The 10,235-nt window shown below is 36.2% G+C and overlaps 1 long non-coding RNA gene across 1 annotated transcript; it reads right to left on the minus strand.

Annotated features, from left to right (window-relative positions):
• Nucleotides 1-3,720: 3,720 nt before the first annotated feature.
• Nucleotides 3,721-5,744, minus strand: LOC148270999 (uncharacterized). The gene is made up of 2 exons (XR_015825227.1): nt 5,636-5,744; nt 3,721-5,167 (listed from the first exon to the last, which is right to left on the minus strand). It is a non-coding gene; the product is annotated as an uncharacterized LOC148270999 (long non-coding RNA).
• Nucleotides 5,745-10,235: the final 4,491 nt, after the last annotated feature.

A 10,235-nucleotide genomic window follows, 5' to 3' on the forward strand; every position in this document is an offset into this window, starting at 1 on the left:
TTTTAAATGTATAAGAATGCACTCTCATTACAAATTACGCGCGAGGTTAGCGTACGTGCACTCCCGCGGAGCACCGAAAACACACTGAAACTCGCAGCGCTTTTGCGCTGCGCCGCAATTTTCGATACAAACGATCGCAGCGCTTTTGCGCCGCGTAGCATTCTAACGGATATTGTTCCAAAACACGCATTACAGCAGGACGTAATGAGAGCTATCTCGTTTGGCACGGATGCAACATTTTATGGGGCTTCAGTGCAAGAAACTCTTGAAATTCTCTTAATACACAAGATCGTTTTGGACTTGTACACTGATATAATTGAATACATCTCTCACGAGGCCTTCAGGTTCCCGGGGTAACTTTGTGCAGGCATACGATGCACATAAAGCAAAAGAATGGCAAATGCATTTCACAATTTATAGATTAGGTACATCTATGAGTAATCTGCTTGCTACAGAATTATGCTGACCCATCATTGCATTTGCTCCGTCCGCGGCAAATCCAACCATATTATTTTTATACGGGATACCATTCTCTGTAAATAATTTTACAAGATGTTCATATAGTTTTTCGCCAGTGGCATCTTGAACGGGTACCAGGCCAAAAAACGCATCTTTTATTTTCTTGTTCTTAAAATATCTTACGACAACACATAAAAGTTTAACACATCCCCTATCTGTACTTTCATCAATTAAAAGTGAGAATTTGCTGGTTTTCAAGTCGGCTATTAGGTTTTCTTTTTCTGTAGCACCGGTCACAGATTTTATAATAGCTGTTGTTTTCGTCCGACTACAAGCAAGTTCTTTTGCGATGGTGGAATCTTTACATATAGTTTTTATCAATTGAGGAAGGTGTTCCATAACATTCATGGAAATATTGTGTTCGGCAATAAAAGTTGCTAACAGAATTTCACCTCCCTTAACATCATCAGTAATATCACTTTTTTTGAAAAAATCTGTAACTGGCTTTTGAGCACTAGAGGAGCTAGGAACTGAGGCTAGGTTCATATGTGAAAACAGGTAAGCAGCATACCGCACAAGGTCATTTTTACCACCACCTCCAATAGCAAGATCTGTTAAACAGAACTTACAGTACGCATATTATTCACCCTTTTCACTTGTTTTTAACTAAGTCTTAAAATAATTCTCCTCCAGCCAGCACTGATTAAAACGTTGTGTTTTACGCGACTTTTTGTCGAACATGATAAAAACTGAACACTCGGTCGCATGAACAAAATAGACATGTTTTGGGGAATCCCGCAGTACGCTGCGTAATGTTGCCATGACAAGACAAAATAGTACCCTACCCAATAATAAAAAACCCACCTACTAATTATCAAATGTTAATCATGCTCGAATCTATATATATTTTTAATTCTTCTGTTTTATCATAGACTATGTCCAATTCCAAAAATCTGTATAAAACTTGAGTAAAATCTGTCAACTGTAACGGCAGCCTAATACCTGTATGGATACAGATAAATCTGTATATATGGCAACACTGCACGCTAGCTCTGCCTCAGGCGATGGCGGGCCCTGTTTATTCACTTGCTCGTCTGACTTGAGCACTGATGTGTCAGTTTTTAGGTTGCCTTCACTAACCGTTTCGCCCGTAGGCGCACTCACATTTTTCGCATTATTTTTGTCGATAATTCGGCCTCCGAACGCGACGCGGCCCAACGGTGTTTCACGTATAATCATTCCGTCACTTCTAAACTCTGCCTGTTCCTTTCGCACTATCAAATGCGCATTGCCCAGGCTTATGAGTATCCGCGGTCGCACTGACACTGTACTTAAACTATTGTCCGAACTTCGTACCATGTGTGAGGAGCAAACATTCAAATACCGTAAAACGCTGCAACTTTGCCGCAATTTTGACTTTTTTTGTAGATATCTCTGAACCTATTTATTATTATGGCTGTTAATGCGTTTTAGATGGAAGACGGACCTAATGCCTAGCCGTATAAGTTCCAAATCCTTTTAAATCTTGCAAGTTTTCCTAATTACATGCATTCAAAGTCGTAGGCAAAGTTGTGTGCAAAAGGCGCAACTTTGCCTCGAAGAATACCTCAGTAAATATAATGTTTCTCTTTATAGTATTTTTTTTCCATATGCAAGAGTCGCTGTGCTCGACCCCGGCAGTCAAATTATTGCCATTAAGGAAATAGATTTTTTATTCACAGCTAATGGGGAAAGTTGTAGCAGGTACCACAAACTTCCCATACAAACATGTCGGTAAGTGTAAGTTAAACAAATAATCAGAAGTAAATCTAAATAAAGTTGGTAACAGTAGGTATTAATATCAGTCTATTATATCTATAATAATAGGTAGTCTTCTCTCTCAAACCTAAAGTTACTTTTAGGCAGGTAATTAAAATTTCAGCAACACAAAGTAGGAACAATATTAAAAGCTATGACACTAAACAAACATACGTAAAAAATAAAACGAAAAACAAAAATAGCTAACTGTTTAACCAACATCGTTACTTTTTACTTTTAGAAACCACTAAGAATATATTTAAAAAAACTAGATATGCTTAAAACCAAACAAGCTAATAATAGTCTTATTTTGCTGAAAATACCGTTAAGTATAAAATTAGCATGTTATAACAAAATATCCTATTTGTGAATAGGAACATTATTATATTACTAACTTTAGGTACGGAAACTATAAAATCAAATATTTTGGTACATCTTTAGGTACCCAAAAGAAAAGAAATATTTTCAAAAAATCTCAAACAAAATACAAAATTATTAAAATAATTACTCAAAATACGATAAGGGAAATATTTCGACAGATTGACCAAGACGATTGTGAAAATATTCGTCTGATTTATTAGTTAGGTAAGTAATACCATTTTTACTTATTGGATGTTATACTTATTAAGATTTAAATGAAATATGAAATGTCCTCGTCGGGAAATTTGGGGATCAGGTAATACTGCAATAACATCTTTTAAATCTTGTACAGCACATACATCTTCAATACTAGGGTAGATGAAGACTGATCCCTTATCACGCTTAGAATTTTTGACTTTTCGTGTAAATTTCACTGTGGGAATTTTTTCATTTATTGATAAAACCTTCCCTACAAAGTGCTTAGTGCTCTTTTTCGCAGCGAATTTAGCTATTATCCAGCTGTTTTCTTGAAATTCATGACAATCTTTCACGTCAACATTAATGTCACTCAGTTCGAAAGGGGATATTATGCTTTCTTGTTCAAAGTCTTCTTGTTCTTGTAAATATGACGCAATATAAGTATCAAAATTTTCGTAGTCGGAGTCGTCTGCAGCATGAAAAGAAGTTTCCGACACCGGGCTTGAGTCGCTGTTGTACACATGTTTCTTTTGTTTTCTTATTTTGGATGATTGGCCTTGAGAAGTTCTTTTTCGTTTAGTCATTTGTGTATTTATATCTCGTAAAACGTTTTTTTTGGGGGAAGCTTCTTTTAAAACTATATTAGACGTAATTATTATCTTCGGTTTTTTATTCTTGTTCGGGGAGTCATTTTTAGGTACATTAACTATTTTCAAATCCAGGCATTCTGGTGTGTCAACCCAAAACGGAGTATTCATTTCTGAATTCTTTGTTAAATTCCTCAGCCAATGTACGAATTTATTTGAAACTGTCGCCAAAGGCTGCATGTAAACGTTTATGGCACTTATGGAAAGCTTGCAAAGACTGTCAGGACTTTTAGTTTCAGGACACTTTATTTCCTTCTTCTTGACATATGTTATTTTCAACGGTCCTGGTAAACTTGAGTCTTTTTTCTCTTTTTGTGTATTTATTTTCGTAACCTTCTTTATTTTTTTAGCTTTAGCTAGCTCTTCTGCTTGTTCAGTTGAAATAGATTTACCAGGTATGACTGGAAGCTTGCTGTTTTTGCCTGTTTTTATTGGTTGTGATTGTCTATTTTGCTGTAAAAACTCCAAAAGGCTAGCATCAAATTGACGAAAATTTTCTTCTTGTAGTGTTGGCATTTTTAATGTCACTCTTAAGGGATTGAAAGGAAATATTCCGGATCCTTCAAATCCTTTACATATGTTGATCTCTTTTGTAATGTTTATTTTTGACATTAGCTCCTGCAGTAGCTGCGGGAAATGACATTTGTTGATTGTGCTTGTAGTGATGTGTGCAGCTTTATAATTTGTTAAAATTTCACGCCAATGTCGTTTCATTGGTCCAAAAAATGCCACGTCTAGTGGTTGAGTAAGGTGTGTAGCATTTTTTGGAAGAAAAGTAAATCTAATGTTTTGACTTTGACATATTTGAATTGTCTCGACACTTAGGTGAGATGCCAAGTTATCGCCGATAATAAGTTTTACGCCGTCACGAGAGTCTGCCCATGGCATAACTATAGTCTTGAACCAATCATCAAAACAAATCATATCGAACCATCCAGATTTGGTGCGATTATACCTAGCATCTTTTGGACCATTTTCACACCACTTGGACCACAAATGATCTGCTTTGTAAACCACATAAGGTGGTAGGCAAATTCCGTCAGCAGTTCCGCTGAACATGATTGATACTGAGCTTTTGCTTGCATTAATTACCCTTTCTGGGTGTTTTGTGCCTCTTTTGAAAATACATTTTTTAGATCCGGGGTCGTCACTTAAATTTGTCTCATCAAAATTGAGAATATTACTGGTGGGAACATCTTTAAGAGAAATTTTCAAATTTCTGTAGTATTCGTCCATTTCCTCTACTGTTTTTGCAGCACGGCTTCGTTTTATATTTTGTGTTGCCCTTTGTGAAAAATTGTGTCGTTTTAAGAAAAAACGGGCCCAGCGTTCACCAGGCATTTTTCCTTTAAAAAGAGCAGATTTTCCACTTTTTAAAAGGTAGTTGTAAACTACAATACGCAAATCTAAAAGAGAAAGAGGACAACCAAATTCTGCTGAAATATTCACCACGTCCGCTATGTGAGCTTCTTCCTCAGTTGAAAACTCTGTAGGTCGACCAAATGGTTTATTATGTACGCTTTTGACTTTGTTGCTAATTGTCCGACGTGGGATCCCAAACTGCTTTTCTGCTTCGTATGATGAAATAATTTTTCTTCGAACGAGATCTACAGCAACTTCCAGCATTTCCTTCGAGTAATCAGAATAACTACGAGCTCCTACTCTACGCCTTCTTCGCTGTTGATTGTTTGCCATTTTTCACATAACTGCAATAGAATTAAGATTTCCATAATTTTTAGTATTCAATTTGTCCTCGAAATATCGTTTTATCAATAGATTTGAGATATTTTGTAAACTTATTATAACGATCATCGATAGAGATAAACTTTGAATTAAGTTATGTTTCGAACACTTATATAAGTAGTGTGTCATATTTAAATCATAATTAAAAGTTTATTTGTATTACTAGAAATAAACGAAAAAAACTTTATCCGGGTAAATTATATAAAGTCAAATAAATTCAAATTTCGTTTAATAAAAAAATTAAATTAAATGAAAAAATCTAATTTAAGATAAAGCACGTTGACTACTAGTGATAACCCTAGAACCAGGCAAAAAGTACAAATCGTGTTTTCAAAACACTGCACAACATTGCCTAGCAAGTTTTTTTGATGAAATCGTGTACTTTTGATAAAAGTATCAAACAATACGAAAAATATACAGTATTTTCTTACCCCGGGACGGTTTTACTTTTCAAAAACACTTTTGGTTTTTCTTGAACTTTAAAAGTTTTAGGAGACCAAAATTTCACGACTCCTCCTGCCGACATTCATCGCTCAACTGAGAGCGCAACAATGGAGTTGGCGTTATGAAAAATAAAAAAGGTGTTGCCAGGACAATGAAAAATTACTACCAAATGGTAAAAAGTGAGAAAAAGCCAATCAAATGCGAAATATCGTAATCGTAACGAAACAGGAAAAGTTGTAGCCGGTAGGAAAAGTTGCAGCGTTTTACGGTAGTGATTTGTCCACCGGCTCGGATTGTTGGGTAAATGGAAAAAATGTATTACACCTGCCTATTATTTCTTATAGGTATTCTAGACAGATTTATTTCTTTAGAAATGCATAGGGAATATAGTTAAATACTAATATACCGGACACACACCTTTCAAATACATAAATTTTAAAATACTAGTTTGGACAAAACATGTTTTGCATGAAATTCGTGGACAAAACTCTTTTTGAATGTGCAGGCCCTGGACAAAACTTAGTTTGAATGAAAACCATACAGTATCATTAATATTTTTTTATTAATTGTATTAAAAATTATAAGAATAAAAAGAATTTATTTTCTAGCCTTAAATCCTAACTGCAACTTCTTCCTCTAAACAATCACAAGTCTCTTCTACTTCCTGTGTTTCAGTGGCAGTTGGCGTTGAAAACACTATATGCTTGTACCATTCAAACCGGTGGTCATTTAAATCTTGCCATCCATCACCAAACATAGCACACAGAAGCTTGTTAACATCAGCTTTCTTCTCGTTTGTGATGCCATGTTCTAATGGTACATCATTCAATCTTATCCGTTGTAGTCGTCTGTTGTTAATATTCATTTTTGTTAAAGACTGGAACTCTTCCTCTGATTCAAATACAAAGTGTTCCAAGCCTTTCACCTTGACAAAGCGTTGCTTGCCTCTTGTAGTCAATTTTATATAAATCCGCTTCATCTCGCTTATCATAGTCAAATCATTCCAATATTTTTGCAACTCTTTTGTATCCCTTATTACCCAGTCAGTGCCACATTTCTTTACATTTCCAATTTGAGAATAAACATCATAATAATCATCTTTTGTCAAGATAAATTGTTTTCCTCTCAGTATCTTTTCAACGCGGCCAAAAACTCGATCTGCGGGAAGGTAACTATGACCCCGGACAGGAAAATGAAATTGTATTTCTTGTATGCAAGTTTCATGTGTATATAGGAAATACATAGCAGTTCTCAAAACTATGTTATTTTTATTTTGTGCAACACAGCCATCGCTGAAAAAGCGTAAAAGTGATTTTTCCTGAAAATCAGTATTTTGCAAGAAGTTTAGCAGAGCAGAAGATATTTCAAGACTGCCTTTGCCGGCTTGTTCCTCAGTCCAAGTATAAAATATTGGCTTTGCACATTCAAGATCAGTTACACACAAGCTATAAAAATTAAATTGACGTGCATAAAATGCGTCTTGAATTGGTGATTTCGGCAGCGATTGGGTTTGCTGTAAATCAAAACAATAAGAAACAGAATTTGGAACAACCGTTTTTAATAGCTTGTAGAAGGCATTTGCTCTTTGTTTATGAACTCGTTTTTCGATCATGTATTTGTTGCGTTCTGCAGAACCTTGTTGAAATTCTTTAATTTTATTAGTCAAAAAGGTACAGCGACTGCAAGTGTCCGAGGCGGGTGACCCGAATCCTATATTGAATTCATTCACAAATATTCTGTAGAACATTGCAAAATGAACTTTGTGAGTTGGCTCTGTACTTTCATTATATAATTTATGTAATATCTTTATGCTTAGATCACAGGAAAGATAAATTCTTCTTGACTTATTTCTGTTCCTCTTAGTCGACCTATGAAAGTCCTCACACTATTTCTCTTTTCTGTACTTTGGTGGCTTTTTCTATCTCTACCTCGTTTTTCTTCTATATAATTGCCTTCAAATTTTGCATTTGAAATGTTCTGAACTCTTGTTCGACCTACTTTCAGTATATTGAGAAATAACTTTCTACATACCCGAAGAGTCATTTTCTTGCTTTTGAGAAAATATTTAACTGTGTATTTATGTAAACCTCCGGCTTTCTGCTTCTTGTTTTTGTTGATGGGTTCTTGGCCTTCGTCTTTTTATATCGGTGGCAACTTCTATCATGTTAGCAATCATCCCGTCTTGCCTCTGTTTATTAGGGATGCTGAAAAACTTATCTCTGATTTCTTTGACCATATTTGGTGCTAATTTGTGACATAAAAGTATTTTATTCGTCGAAGTATGAGATGAGCAAGGCGTGTAGACGTTTACACTACACGGAGCAGAATATCGTTTCTTCTTAGCTGCTGCTCTTTTACCCCCAGTTATTTTTCGTTTGCGACTTCCAGCAGAACAGTCACTTACTAATACGGTGTCGGTTTCGTCTTCATTCATTTTAAAATTTGAATAGGTAAGTATATGCACTTGAACTTGAGTGTAGGTAGACTGGCTATCGGCCGACTAACGGCGTATTGGCACAGATATTGCACTTTCACTTTCAAAAGTTTCAGACACAAACAATACAAATCAATAGCCGCTGTAAACGTGAAAAAACAAATAACCACTGCGCAATAATTAATTACTACGTTTTAGGTTATCCTGTCAAGTGACACAAAGAAAACGTGCGTTCAAAAAGTGATTTGTCACACAAACAAACTGACATTTGCAATGCTCTGATTCGTTGCATGGACAAAACATTTTATGAACGAAACAGACTTTTAGAGAAAACACAGTTTGTTTGAAATCTCAGTTTTTACTAATGAAACTATAGGGGACAAAGAATGTTTTGCACGAAACTGATTAAGCAAACATGAAGTATTTTAGCAAGAGTTTAAATTGGTGTTGCCAGTACATTTTTGAAAAAAATGTGACAAATCACTTTTTGAATGTTAGCTCCTCGTTTATTCACTTGCTCGTCCGACTTGAGCACTGACGTATCAGTTTTTAGGTTGCCTTCACTAACCGTTTCACATTTTTCGCATTATTTTTGTCGATAATTCGGCCTCCAAACGCGACGCGGCCCAACGGTGTTTCACTTATAATCATTCCGTCACTTCTAAACTCTGCCTGTTCCTTTCGCACTATCAAATGCGCATTGCCCAGGCCTATGAGTATCCGCGGTCGCACTGACACTGTACTTAAACTATTGTCCGAACTTCGTACCATGTATCTTCGTACCATAAATTCAACGTTTTTACCGTATACGCAGTCGCGTCGTATGCGCCCGAGTCACCTTGCACTGGCCGCGATACCGCGGCCGCTTAGCGGATGTCGGCGCGCGGGCCTCGCTCACCAATAGTGTCGGCAATCTTATTTTTAATTTATTTATATATATACGCCCAATGGGCATTTTTATGGTCACATTTATACAAAGAAAATTATTATAAAAAAAATATAAACACACAATGGTTTATAGTAGACTTTGTGGGAGTGGAACCGGAAGAGAGGTGTTTATAATTGAATTTTATTCAGTGATCGTTTGTAAGAAGACGACTTGTTATCAAATAAATCAAGACTGATGTGTTTGTTGGCAGACCTAAGAATTCTGGGCATAGGGGAATGAAAACCATAGTTAGTTCTATGGTTATCGGTATGAAAGAGTAAGTTTTGTCCGAGGTTTCTAGTTGGGATATTTAATTTTATTGAGCTCAGTAATTCAGGCGCATCAAAGTGCCAGTTGAAAATTTTAAATAGGACAATAAGGTCGGATTTATTTCGATGGTCTTGAAGAGAAGATATATTCAAGGTAGTTTCTAACTCATTATACGTATATAGGTCTCTAGATAAGCCCAACCTCCAGCCTATCTTTCTTAATAATCGATGTCGAACTGACATTAGACATTCCTTCGAAAAGAAGCCAAAGAAAATTATTGTATTTTTTTCTCAGCCTTATCTATATGATATATTCAACAGTTTTCGTCGGGAAGTGTGCAACCCCAACGATTACCTTAACTCAGACATTAGCAACTAGGGACATGGAGTCGCGACCATATCTTTGGAGTCGACGTCTGACAATAATATCATTCACTTTTTCTCTCGAACGTTCTATTTTGGTCACCGTCCGTTTAACTCGCATTCGCGGTTATTTAACAACATCAATCACCCCCGTGTTTGGGCGGGAACCCCTAAACTCGGGTAGAATTTCTCCCCGTGTTTAGGCAGAAACCCCTATGCTTGAGAAGGAACTCAATGTTTAGGCGGTTAGTATAATAACGTTCTGCGATGAAAGAGCTCCAAAACCTCAAACAAGGCATTAGGTGTATATTCTCTTTGGAGGTGAGAACCCTCCATAAGGAAATTGCACGCGGAGTAAATTACGTCCACCCAATTGTCTAGACTCAACCGTTTTGTCCATGTCTAGTTTTGTTCAGATCCATATTACGATATTTCATAACAAACAACTAAAGGGTACCCAATATTCCTAAATCTTGGACGTAATTTATTTTTTTCCGCGAGAGCAGGATTTCGACGTAAGGCTCTTACAGTCTTTTGATTGGATAGAGGTGTTCAGACATCCGATAGACTGTTAAGTCGATGATTTATGTGAA

The sequence above is a fragment of the Micrasema longulum genome, unplaced genomic scaffold (assembly GCF_059751315.1).
Source record: "Micrasema longulum isolate JH-2025_06_02 unplaced genomic scaffold, ASM5975131v1 h1tg003175l, whole genome shotgun sequence".
NCBI classification, from domain to species: domain Eukaryota; kingdom Metazoa; phylum Arthropoda; class Insecta; order Trichoptera; family Brachycentridae; genus Micrasema; species Micrasema longulum.